The sequence below is a fragment of the Erinaceus europaeus genome, chromosome 7 (assembly GCF_950295315.1).
Source record: "Erinaceus europaeus chromosome 7, mEriEur2.1, whole genome shotgun sequence".
Classification (NCBI taxonomy): domain Eukaryota; kingdom Metazoa; phylum Chordata; class Mammalia; order Eulipotyphla; family Erinaceidae; genus Erinaceus; species Erinaceus europaeus.
Genome location: NC_080168.1, coordinates 16,439,719 through 16,451,934, shown reverse-complemented (window position 1 = coordinate 16,451,934; position 12,216 = coordinate 16,439,719). Strand labels below are relative to the sequence as shown.

Genomic DNA, 12,216 nt, shown 5'->3' with positions numbered 1-12,216 from the left:
TTCTTCTCTGCAGGAGGGGACAAGGGCTTGAACTCCAGTCCTTATGTGTAGTAACATATGCATTCAACTGACTGCGCCACTGCACAGCTGTGGTTATTGTTATTGTTGCTGCTATTACTAGCTTCACAGCTGGGACACAGCCAGGCCCAGGACTGGAAGGGAGCCTTCCAGTCAGGTGCCCAGGCGCTGCTCCCTTCAGACTTGGTCACCCTCCCTCCAGACAAGCCCACCTCAGACCCCGCAAAGGGATGAAAGCCTACACACACACACACACACACACACACACACACACACACACACACAACCCTGTGGGAACCACCAGTCTTGAATAAGTGCTTTGGAGACCCCTAACTCTGGGTCTGGGAGGTGGGAGGCGGGACTGACAATGGTCCCAGCTATGCACCCCCAAACTTATCCCTGTGTTTGCTGAGGCCACGCACCCACGGGCTATTCCAGCTCCACCTCTGTGGAGTATCTTTGCCACTGCCTGTTGCCTTTGCCAAATCCCTCAGAGTTCAGGGACTTCTAGAAGCTTCTCATCTCCCACCCTGCCTACTACCAGTGGGTGCCCTTCCTTTCCACACCAGTGGAAAACCTCCAAGGTGTGGTCCCATCCCACTTCTCTCTCTGAGGACAGGACGAACGCAATCACTCTATTGCCTTAAGGACCAGCTCCAGAGGTAGCAATGCAGAGAGCTTTAATTAAATGCCATAGGCCTGTTCCAAAGGCTTCCAAGGAAGGTGAGTCGAAGCAAGGTCCAGAGAGGTCACAGAATGCAGGGTATGTAGAGCCCCAAAGTCCAGACACAGTTAGATGAAGCCCCAAAGCCAAGCGTGAGGCCACTAAGCCACACTGCCCTGTCTGAGGAAGTTAAGGTGCTTTGGTCTCTATTTCAAAAGAAAGGAAGAAAATGAAGTAAAACTTGGACTGGGCTTGGTGTATTGAACCAAAGCAAAGGACTTTGGAGAAGAAGGAGGAAGAGGAAGAAGAGGAAGAGGAGGAAGGGAGGGGGGAGGAGAAGAAGAAGGAGGAGAAAAAAGGGAGTGGGAGAGGGAGAAGAGGAGGAAGAGGAGGAGGAAGGGCTCTGGGTTAGGGTCCTGGTGCATGATTGTGGAAAAGGACCATTCTGCATTGGGGGTGAGAGCATTCTGCAGACACCAACCATGGGGAGATGAAAACTTGTACCTATCTGTCAAGAAATGTATTATAAACCATTAACAAATAAAAATAACAATAAATTTAAAAAGACAGAAGTCATTCATTTGAAACTTATGCCTTTGTGGGGTGCACAAAGAAAGTGTAAGGGCTGAAGAGACAGCATAATGGTTCTACAAAAGACTTTCATGGCTGAGGCTCTGAGCTCCCAGGTTCAGTCCCTAACACCACCATCAGCCAGAGCTGATCAGTGCTCTTCCCCCCCAGATATATATACCCTTTTGTAGCTCTTATTAAAATAAAATAAATAGAAATATTTTTAAGAAAGAAAAAAATGGGGGGTCAGGCGGTAGCGCAGCAGATTAAGCACACGCAAAGCGCAAGGACCAGAGTAAGGATCCTGGTTCGAGCCCCCGGCTCCTCACCTGCAGGGGAGTCGCTTCACAGGTGGTGAAGCAAGTCTGCAGGTGTCTATCTTTCTCTCCCCCTCTGTCTTCCCCTCCTCTCTCCATTTCTCTCTGTCCTATCCAACAACAAACGACATCAACAACAACAATAATAACCATGACAAGGCTACAATAACAAGGGCAACAAAAGGGGGGAAATGGCCTCCAGGAGCAGTGGATTCATGGTGTAGGCACTGAGCCCAACCAATAACCCTGGAGGCAAAAAGAAAAAAAAGAGAGAATAGAAAGTTAAGGAGTGGGCCAGCCAGACACAGAAAGAAACAGAGAGAGCATGAGAAGGATTAGGGAGGGAAGGAAGGCAGGAAAGAGGTGGGGTGTGGTGGTGCAGGAGGATAGAGAGAGAGAGACCAATGCATTGCTCACCTCTGGCTGATGGTGGTGCTGGGGACTGAACCTGGGAGCTCAGAGCCTCAGCTATAAAAGTCTTTTGCAGAACCATTATGCTGGGGCTAAAGCAGCAGTAGCAGGAGAAGAATGTGGTCCCAGCACACTACCTACCCCCACCCACGTCTCTCCTTCCAGGCATGTGACCAGGGTGCGTCACAGGTGGCAAGCAAGGAACTCTGCAGCCTGGCGGCATTGGGTTCCAGGAAATCTCCACCTTGCCCACCCCTTCCACTCCTCTTCCTCCCCCCTCCCCTTCCTCCTTCTCCTCCAGCCCTTTGGGGGCAGGGGCATTGGGTCTCTGGGGTCCCCAACAAAGCCAGGTCTGTCCCCTGCCTGGGCTCTGGAGGAATGACTTCTGGGCCAAGGGGACATGGCAGGGAGCCAGCCACACCTCCTCCAGGTGTGCTGCGCAGCTTAACCCCTGGCCTGCTGGACCTGAGTCCCTGGGACCATGGGTTAGGGGCAGGTAGTGGGGGGGGGAGGGGGCAGGGCCGGTGCAAGGACAGGGAGCCAGCTTCCACTGAGGGAGGAGGGGACACAGAGTGCATGTCCCTTCACATGTGAAAGACCTCCCACACGCACCTTCCACCCTGTGCCAGGAACATTTTAACAGGTAAACTCCCTCCCTGGTTGAACCTCCCAGAACTCTCCATGGCCCACAGGATGAATCCAAAGTCCAGACTCTTCAGCCCAGGGAATGAATTGAGCGTTCAGACATGCAAGGCCCTCCCCAAGCCAACCCACTTCTCTTTCACCTTTTCGTGCAGCCCCTTCCTTCCCATCTTCTATTCCAGCTCCCTGAGTGCACCCCACACGAACCAGACAAAAATGGCCTTGCCTTCCCTCTGAGTCAGTGAGCTTTGTAAGACCCAGAGTGCAAAAATGTCACCTCCTCTGGGAGGGCTTTCCAGATTGCTCGAAGCCAAGGAAGCAGCTCCCTGCTCTGAAGCCAGGTAGCTCCCTGCAGTGCTCATCAGAGCCACTCACTCGGATGTTGCACTTAAGCTTCTGTATCCCAGGCCACAGAGGAACAGAATTTATTCAGGAAGGCATAGCAGTGGCTGGGTGGGGAGAAACTGGCTCCCGGGATAATGCAGAGAGAAGACAGTGGAAGGAAAGGCAGATAGATGGACTGAGAGGTGAGGACACACTTAAGGACAGAGTCACTTACATTGGGTGGGAAACCAACATGTCACACACCACGGCACATGGGACATGGGTCAGAAGGCTCTGGATGACACAGTCAGGTCATTCTCCATCCCTGTAGCTTCAACTGCTGAGCCATCAGGAATGGAGTGAACGGGGGGTTGGTGGGGATACTCAGATAAGGGGGTGCTGGTAGGAATGCTGAGAGCAGCTGGGCAGAGGCAAGGGCTTGTACTGAAGCCAGAAGACACCCCCTCAAGGCTCCTTGTGACCATCCTCAGTGCCAGCCCCAGCTCATGGGCCAGATCTAAACTTCCTCCTACCTTCTCCCAACCCTGACAAGTTGTCTCTTATAGCTCTCAGTCCTACACTCAGGCCCATCCACCAGCGCCCCCCCCCCCCCCCAGAGAAGGCTAGTCCAGGAGCAGCCTCAAGATTGAGGGAGCCCCAGATAGATGCTAAATAGCTCCATTTGGCACAGCAGGTCACGCCTGCCACCATTGTCCCCTGTGCCTGGGTAGCAGTGGGGTTCTACCCCTCTCTGGGGCCCCTGCCTGTCCCACTGTCCCCATCTCCCCATCCTTCCTGCAGGGACTCTTGTGGGACATCTACGCCATGTACGTCCTACACTAAGTTCCTGGGGTACCAAGTTCACCCACATTTGCATCTGGTCTGAACACTGCCTGGAACACTTCTTGGGGAGACAGCTTGGGGAGGGGTTTCACCAGGAACTCCCCAACACTCTCACTGCCTTAACCAGAAAGGAGCATGATAGGAGACCAGGTGGTGGGTGCCTGGTTAGGCTCACAAGTTGCTATGAACAAGGACCCCTGCTCAAGTCTCTGGTTCCCACCTGTAGGGGGGAAGTTTCACAAGTGGTGAGGCAGTGCTACAGGTCTCTCTCTCTCTCTCTCCCTCTCTCTCTCTCTCTCTCTCTCTCTCTCCATCTCCCCTACCCCTTTCAATTTCACTCTGTCCTATCAAACAAAATAAAAGAAGCATGAGAGTTGAGGCACCCCCACTGTCCCAGTCCCAATCCCTAGGGTGGGTCTGGACTCCAAGAGTCACTCAGGCTGGGGGAAGGAAGCCTGGCTTAAAGCCCCCACAGCTGGGTTCCCTGAGGGGTCAGGGCTGGGACATATGCAAGGGGTTCTGGGTCCCCAGCAGCCCCTCAGCGCCCTGCCCTTGCCCCTGGGCCTCTCTACAGACAATGTTCTCTGCCTCTGAAGAGGAGCGGGAGAGAGCCTAGTTTGCCTTCCCTTGGCACCGGGCTCTGCCCCTGTGCCAGGGGCTCTTGGCAAGTTGGTGCATCAGGAAAGGAGACAGTGGCTGGCTTCCTGCCTTTCTGGAAAGAGGCAAGGACTAGAGGGTGTAGCCCTGTCCTCAACCTTACACCCCCTGACACCACCACCCCCAGAGAGGGGACTCAGCTGAGAGAAGCAGGCAGCAGCTTGTCCCCATCCACCTCCTCTTCACACCTCCTCTTCAGTGCAGACCTCTGAGGAACTGGGCGGGGGGTGGTGGTGGTGACAAACAAGATGAGAAGAGTCACTATAAAGGGCCAAGAGATCTCCAGGAGATCTCTTCCCCAGGAGATCTTTCACCACATCCCACCCACCCCCTGACGGGAGCCTGACACAATGGCACTGATTCTTGAGATGACTGAGTCTTCCAAAGACACACATCAAAACAGAGCGATGGGGGTCAGGGGAGGCAGCAGAGTGTGTGTCCTGCATGCATGAGGCCCTGGGTTCTATCTTTGGCACTACGTGGGGAGACAGTATAAATGCTTACTAGAGAATCTCCTGACTGAGGCTCCAAAGTCCCAGGTTCAATCCCTCACACCACCAGAAGCCAGAGCTGAGCAGTGTGGGGTGTGGAAGGGAGAAAGAAAAGAAAAAAGAAAAAAGTCTGAGGCTCCAATTCCTGTCACCAGGTATGGCAGAGCAGTGTTTTGGTCTCTTACAAATACACACACACACACACACACACACACACACACGACAAATCAAAACATAGGAACCAACAGGGGCCTCACCTGGTATGATGCATGCATTGTCATGCTCAAAGACCCGGGTTCTAGACCTGGTTTACCGTGGATGGGGGGAGCACCTTCAGGAACAAAGCTTCATGAGTGGAAAAGTATGCTGAAATGTCTCTTTATCTCACTCACTATCCAGAGGAAAGAAAAAAACTTTGCCACCAGGTGCAGTTGAGTTGTGCAGGCACTGAACCCCAGGGTGGGGGGAAGCAAACAACAAAAAACAGAAGTAAACAAACTCTAAGACTTTGTAAGAACTATACTGGCTATCGGGAGGGTGGGGACACAGACTTTGGTGGTGGGTGTGATGCAGGACTTCACCCTGTAATTTTTCAATCTTGTAAACCACAATTATCACACATAAAGATGGCTTGGGTGAAAGAAAGAAAGAAAGAAAGAAAGAAAGAAAGAAAGAAAGAAAGAAAGAAAGAAAGAAACAAGAGAGAATGAAACCCATAAATAATGAACTGGTACTCTGGGTACACACACACTCCTTTTCAGATGCAAGGACCAAGATATGACTCAGTGCCTAAGCATGCGCCTTACTGCCATGAGAGTTTGACCTGGGTTGGGTACCTGGCACCTTACAGAAGCACCATGGACAGCACCATGTGAGCTCCATGGATGGTGGAGTGGGACTTTGGTGTCTCCCCCTCCTTCTTCAATCTTTTATTCTCTCTCAAAACAGAATCAGAATGGGGTCAGGGAGGCTGCTCTATAGAATCACGCATGCACGAAGCTGAGGGTTCACTCCCCAGAAATGGGGGAAAATGAAAATTAAAGGGCAGAATCTACCCAACAGAAATTAGATCACGGATGACCAAAAAATAAGCAGGAAATGTTTACAGCAACACTACTTGCCTTATCCCCAAACTGGAAGCAATCACATACCCGCCAGCACAGAAGGATATAAGTGATGGACTCCATTTCTAGAGAGTTTTCAGATGCTAGCCCTGATACTAAGGTCAGGACAGTGAGTAACCCTCAGAGGGGAAAAAGTGATGGAAGATAGCAGGAAGGGAGACCTTTGGGTATGGAGCTGCCGGGATAGCCTGAGCGCTTTATGTAAAAGTGATTTATGTAAATAGACCAAAGCTTTGGATCAGTAAATCTCTATATAGGCATATGGTTAAGCAGAAGCCAGGGGGAGGTGGCATACTATCCAACATGGAGCAGTGTTGTTTCTTAAGTTAGTGCTGGGGACATGGAGAAACGTAGACATGGGTGTGCCCTGTTTGTACCTGTTTTATACACTTTTTCGTGTTTCTGAAATGCTTTGCTAGTGGCCTGGATGGTAACTCAGTGGCTAGAGGTCTGAACTTAAAGTCATCAGGCCCTTGGTTAGATCGTCAGCATTGCATGTGCCAGAGTGATGCTCTGGGTCCCTCTCTCACACACTCTCTCACTCTTATATTAATAAACAAACTCTTTTTTTTTTTTTGACTACTAGGGTTATAGCTGGAGCCTATGCCTACATAATAAATACCCCACTCCCAGCAGACATTATATTATTTCCTTTCCCCTCTTTATTTGATTTGATAGAGACAGAAATTGAAAAGGAAGGGGAGAGATAGAGAAGAGAGATAGCTGAAGCACTACTTCATCACTTGTGAAACATCCCCCCACAGATGGGGACCAGGGACTTGAACCTGGGTCCTTGCTCATAGTAACATGTGCACTCAGTTGGCTGTACCACCACCTAGCCCTGAACAAATAAAAAGAAAAAGAGGGGGCTTGTGGTGTTGCACTTGGTTAAGTGCACACATCACTATGTGCAAGGATCCGGGTTTGAGCCCCTGCACCCCACCTATGGGAGGACACTTCAGGAGTGGTAAAGCAGGTCTGCAGGTGTCTTTCCCTCTCCCTCACTATCTCCCCTTCCCTCTTAATTTCTTTGTCCTGTCAAATAATAATAAAGTAGAAAAAAAAAAGGCTGCTAGGAGCCAAGAATTCATAATGCCAGCACCGAGCCCCAGCCATAACCCTGGTGGAAATTAAAAAATAATAAAATAAAAAGAAAGAGAGATACATCACCAAACTTAGATGGAGAACTGCTCTGATAAAGACCAGCAGCTGCCTTCTGGATTAGGCATGTGCTGGAGGGGCGGCACGTGCACCACGCCGGCTCTCCTCCCAGCCATCTCCAGTTATGTCCCTTCTCATGGAATCAGTGTGAGCCTTGACGCTCCCCCCACTAAGCCCCTCTCTTGTGACCTGTACCTCTAGAACCCAAACTGCTTCTAAGACTTTGTGAGAAATCCAGTGGTTGTCACTGGGAGGCGGGAGGGTGGGGACACAGACTTTGGTGGTGGGTACAGTGTGGAACTACACCCTGTCATCTTACAGTCTCATGACCCACTATAATCACAAATAAAAATAAATAAAACAAAAATGGAAAGAGAGAGAGAAATCAAAAAAGAAAAAACAGCTCCTGCCTCTTCTCTGTTGGGTGGTGGGACATGCCACTCTTCTCAGAAAGCCACTCCCTCACTCCCTAGTGTCCTTTGGCTCCTGGTTTAAATGTCACTTCCTCCACACTAAGTCCTGTTTCTCTAAGCCCTTTGCTTCTCCTTCAAGGCACTGTGTCTGATCCTGCGTTTGTTTGTCTGTCAGTGACAGTGACAGCTCCACACTGTTCTAGGTCCTGCCTGGACTGACTTGGCCTAGATAATCAGGAATAGGTCCCCCCCACCCCCGTTTCCTTGCTCTTGCCCTACCTCCCAGCAAGACACCGGGCTTACAGCAGTGCTCCAAAGTGCTCGTGGTCTCGGAGGCTAGATCCCAATTATTCCCGTCACAGAAAGCAGTGCTATTTAGGCAGCAGAGGTGCTGGCTAATGCCTAAGTAGAAGGACACACAGAGCACCTTAACTTACACAACACTAAGGCAATTGTGTCTCAAGGAAAATAATACACATACACACTGCTGGTGAAATAAGTACTATTAAAAAGGTAGTTAAGGGGCAAGGGTAGATAGCATAAGGGTCATGCAAAGAGACTCTTATACCTGAGACTCCAAAGTCCCAGGTTCAATCCCTTGTACCACTAGAAGCCAGAGTTGACAGTGCTCTGGTAAAAAAAAAAAAAAAAAAGTTAAAGAATACCCCAGAACTGTTTTTAAATGCTATTTGGGGGACTGAGTGGTGGCTCACCTGGCTGAGGGCATATATTACAGCCCTCAGTTCCCACCTGCAGGCAGGGACGCTTCATGAGTGGTGTCTTCAGGTGTGTCTCTCTCTCTCTCTTTCTATCTCCCCATTCCCTCTCAATTTCTATTCCTGTCCAAAAATAACTATCTAAATAAAATATTTTAAAAATCAATAATAAATCAATACTCTTTGGATGAACAAGTGGCCAGGCAGACAGTGAAAGCTCTCTCTGGGGACAAGGCTCCCACCTGTCTAGGTGGATGGCAATGACCTGGGGTCCTGGCTCTGCCACTCCCAAGATCTTTGTGGCCTCAGGCAGCTCACCTCTCCTGCCTGGCTGTGTCTCAGTGTGCTCATGTGAAGTGCAGGGGTAAGGTGAGTGGGGCCACACTCAAGCACGCAGGGGCGTTGGGCAATGTGTGTGTGTGTGCACGCACATGCACAAGCGTGTGCACACAGTGCCTTTGGGGGTGTGTTGTGTGTGTGTGTGTGTGTGTGTGTGTGTGTGTGCGCACACATGCGTCTGTTTGGGGGTGTATCTAGGTGTGTGAACCTGTGTATGTTTGAATGTGTGTTTCATCAGTGTGTTGGTGGGTGTATATTCTGTGTCTGTCTCTGTGTATATGTGTCTCTGTACTTCTGTTTTTATTTTATTATTTACTGGGTAGAGAGAGAGACTGAGATAGGAAGAAGAGACAGAGAGGAAGAGAGACACCTACAGTGCTGCTTCACCACTGATGAAGTTTCCCCCCTGCAGGTGAGGACTGGGGGCTTGAACCTGGGTCCTTGTGCATGGTAATACATGCACTCAACTGGGTGCACTACCACCCCGTCTTGTTTCTGTACTTCTGTGTATACTTATATTTCTATGTGCATCTCTGTGTATGCAATATCTCTGTGTCTCTGGACGTGTGTGTCTGCATATACTTGTATCTCTGTCTCTGTGTATACTTGTGTCTCTGTGGGCATGTGTATGTCTGTCATGTCTCTGTCGCTACTGGTGTCTCTGGGTATACGTATGTCTGTGTCTACTCATGTCTCTGTGTCTCTCTGTGTATATGAATGTCTGTGTCTACTTGTATCTCTGTATATATGTGTGTCTTTGTCTGTGGATATATATGTGTCTCTGTCTCTGTGTATCTGTGTGTCCCTCTGTGTGTGAGTGTGTGCCTGTGTACACCACCCCAGCATGAACTCCCCTAAGGGCTCGGTGACCCTAGAAGGTTTGGGGCCACTCAAGCGGTGAATGTGCAGTAGAGAAAGGAAGCAGCAGGCAGCCACACAGAGGCTCAGACCTAGGAGCCCCCCTAGCCCCCCACCCACTGAGGTGCTAAGCAGGCTGGAGGAGCTGCCCAAGGGTCTGGCTTCAGGGAGAGGAGACAGCAGCCCAGAGCCTCCTCCCTCCATGCCCACCCCACCCCACCCCCACCAGCAAGCACCCACTTGCCTTGGGACAGGGCAGGGAATGAGGGGGCGAGGCTGGCACCTGGAGATGCCCGCCAGGTCCCTTGGCACCCAGGTCAGAGAAGGCTTGGCGGGAAGGCCCAGGAGGGCTGCCAAGCCCCAGCAGCCGCCTCCTGCGCTGGTGGGAGGGCCAGGTAGGTCTAGAGCCACAAGCCCAGCAGCTGAGGGGGTACCTGTGGGGTGCAAGCCCCCCTCCAGGCTCTGACCTCCCAGACCTTAAAGAGGCACCTCAGGGAACACCCTTTTCAAAGCAAAAAGGAGGAGCAGACCACACATTGATGGGGAGAGTGGGAGTCTCCGTGGGACCCCCAGAGAGAGAGAGCAGGGCAGTGTGGTCTGTGCCGAGGGGCACTGCTTAAGGGGAACTTGTGGGGACAGCATGCAAGGGGGACAAGGCTGATGTGGCTGTGGCTGGGGAGGTAGGGAGTCAGCTGTCCCAGAGAGAGGGGGAAAGAAAGCTAGGGGAGGGGCAGTCATTGGTGACTGAGGGGCCTCTGCAGAGGAGCTGGCTCAGTGAATTGGGGGGGGGGGCACGGCCTGTGGCGGGAACAGTGGCATGTTGGTGGCAGCGGGAGCGCCCTGGCTGGGAGCCCAGATGCCTGAGTAGCTGCTAAGCCCAGGCTGCGGGGGTGGAGGGGGGCTGTTTATCCATCCCAGGAACGTGGCACGTCGCCTGCGCTGGGCAGCCTGGCTCTGTTGGGGTTGGGGCTGCAGTAAGAATGGGCCCCGGGAGGGGACAGGGCAGCCAGCCCAGGAGCTGTGGGCACAAGCAGGCCAGGCTTCAGCCTGCAGCTCAAGGGGAGAGGGGTGGGGAGGTACAGGCAGTGCCAGGCTCTCTCAAGGGAATGCTCAGAAACCAGCTCATTCAAATGCAGACAGACACTCTTGCTCTGTCCCTGGAGCCAGCACACACATAAATACCTGCCTGGTGCCCCAGACTCCTTCACCCACCCTCGGGTGGCCCCCACTTCTCATCAAAACTGCACGGTACAGAGATTTTGGGGGGTCAAGGAGCCCCCCCCCAAAGAATGAGTGCAAGAGGGGACAGAGGAACAGACGAGGGAAGGGAACTACCCTCCTCCCCAAAGCTTAGGCTCTGAGGCTGGGGAACAGCCCCTTGACCTCCAAAGTTGGGGATGGACCCCGAGAAAGAGAGAGAGAGAGAGAGAGAGAGCAGGTGCTGCTAAGCAGAGTGGTACTGCTTATGGGGACCTCATGGGGCTTTCTGAGTCCTCTGCTCCCCTGTCAGGACATAAATGGGGTCATCTGAGGTACCTGGCAGACCTCCCCACCCTCAGACCCCAAAGTCAGACTCAGCCCTATGTCAGAATGACACTGAGGGGACCCCCACCTCTCAACAAACCTGCCCTTCCCCAAGGCTGGTCACCAAAGTGAGGGATTGGGCTTGAGTTTGGGGAAGACAGGGACTCTTTTGTCCTGGAGGGCATCGGTCAAACAGAACAGGTCATTTGGCACACAGCGAGTATGAGTGAGCACACACACACACTGGACTTTAATCATCCAAAACCCAGGGGGGAGCTGTGAGACCCCCTTCCCTACACTTGGTTCTAGGAGGCTGCAGGCCCCAAACAGGGGTGGGGTCACTCAAGAAGCCCAGGCTGTTCAGTCCTTGGTGGCCTCCTCCCCCCTACCCCTCCTTCTCTAGGCCCATCCAGTGTCCACACTTGACCCAGGTCTGCCCACTCCACACAGGAGCTTTCCAAAGAGCCAGAACCTGCCCCCCAGCTCCAGCCCCCTTCCACAAGACTCCCTCAGAACAGAGACTGTGGGGCAGAGGGACCAGCCACCCCCACTGTCCTGGGATCAGCCCTTGCTGGGTGCTCCCCAAAGGCCATTCCCTCTTGATACACTCAAGGGAGGGGGACAGTCCAGGTGGGCGAAGTTTTCGGTGGCTTGTTCCTGCACCCCCAGAAAACCTCCTTTCTGGGGTGCTCCTAAGCCTCACCAGAACCATTGGCACGGTTCAGGGTCCAGTTCACATCACACTCTTCCAAGGGCACAGGTCACCCACCAGGTGTCGCACACCCCCTCACCCCATCCCAAACGACCAGCCTGGCTTTGGTTGAGCTTACCTGTGTCAGGTGAACAGATTCTGCCAGCCACCGCTCAGAACTCAGGGCTCCCACACACACACACCCCAGTCCTCGAAGCGCCTTACCTGAAGCAGCCTCCGTCTGCTGGGGGAGCGGGCCGAACCCCGGAGCTCCCAGCGCTCTGTCGGGGGACTCCCCGGGGGCTGGGGGTCGCGGGGGGCCCGGGGCTCCAGCACCTCGCAACACACCAGACTCACCGAGCAGCCCATCGGGCCGGCGCCCTGCGGGCCGGGGCGGGGACTGGGGCGAGGGCAGACCCGCCCCGGGGACCGCTGCTAGCCGAGGGAGACGCC

At 52.8% G+C, this 12,216-nt stretch overlaps 1 protein-coding gene across 5 annotated transcripts in view; it reads right to left on the bottom strand.

Moving 5' to 3' along the window:
• TNS1 (tensin 1) overlaps nucleotides 1–12,004 on the bottom strand; it is a 254,731-nt gene extending 242,727 nt beyond the window's left edge. For 3 of the 5 annotated variants that reach the window (XM_060193921.1, XM_060193925.1, XM_060193927.1), the window contains exon 1: nucleotides 11,989–12,004. The gene's annotated coding sequence lies outside the window, so the exon portion shown is untranslated. The remainder of the gene's footprint in view (nucleotides 1–11,988) is intronic. The other 2 variants (XM_060193936.1, XM_060193935.1) reach the window with 1 other exon arrangement.
• Nucleotides 12,005–12,216: the final 212 nt, after the last annotated feature.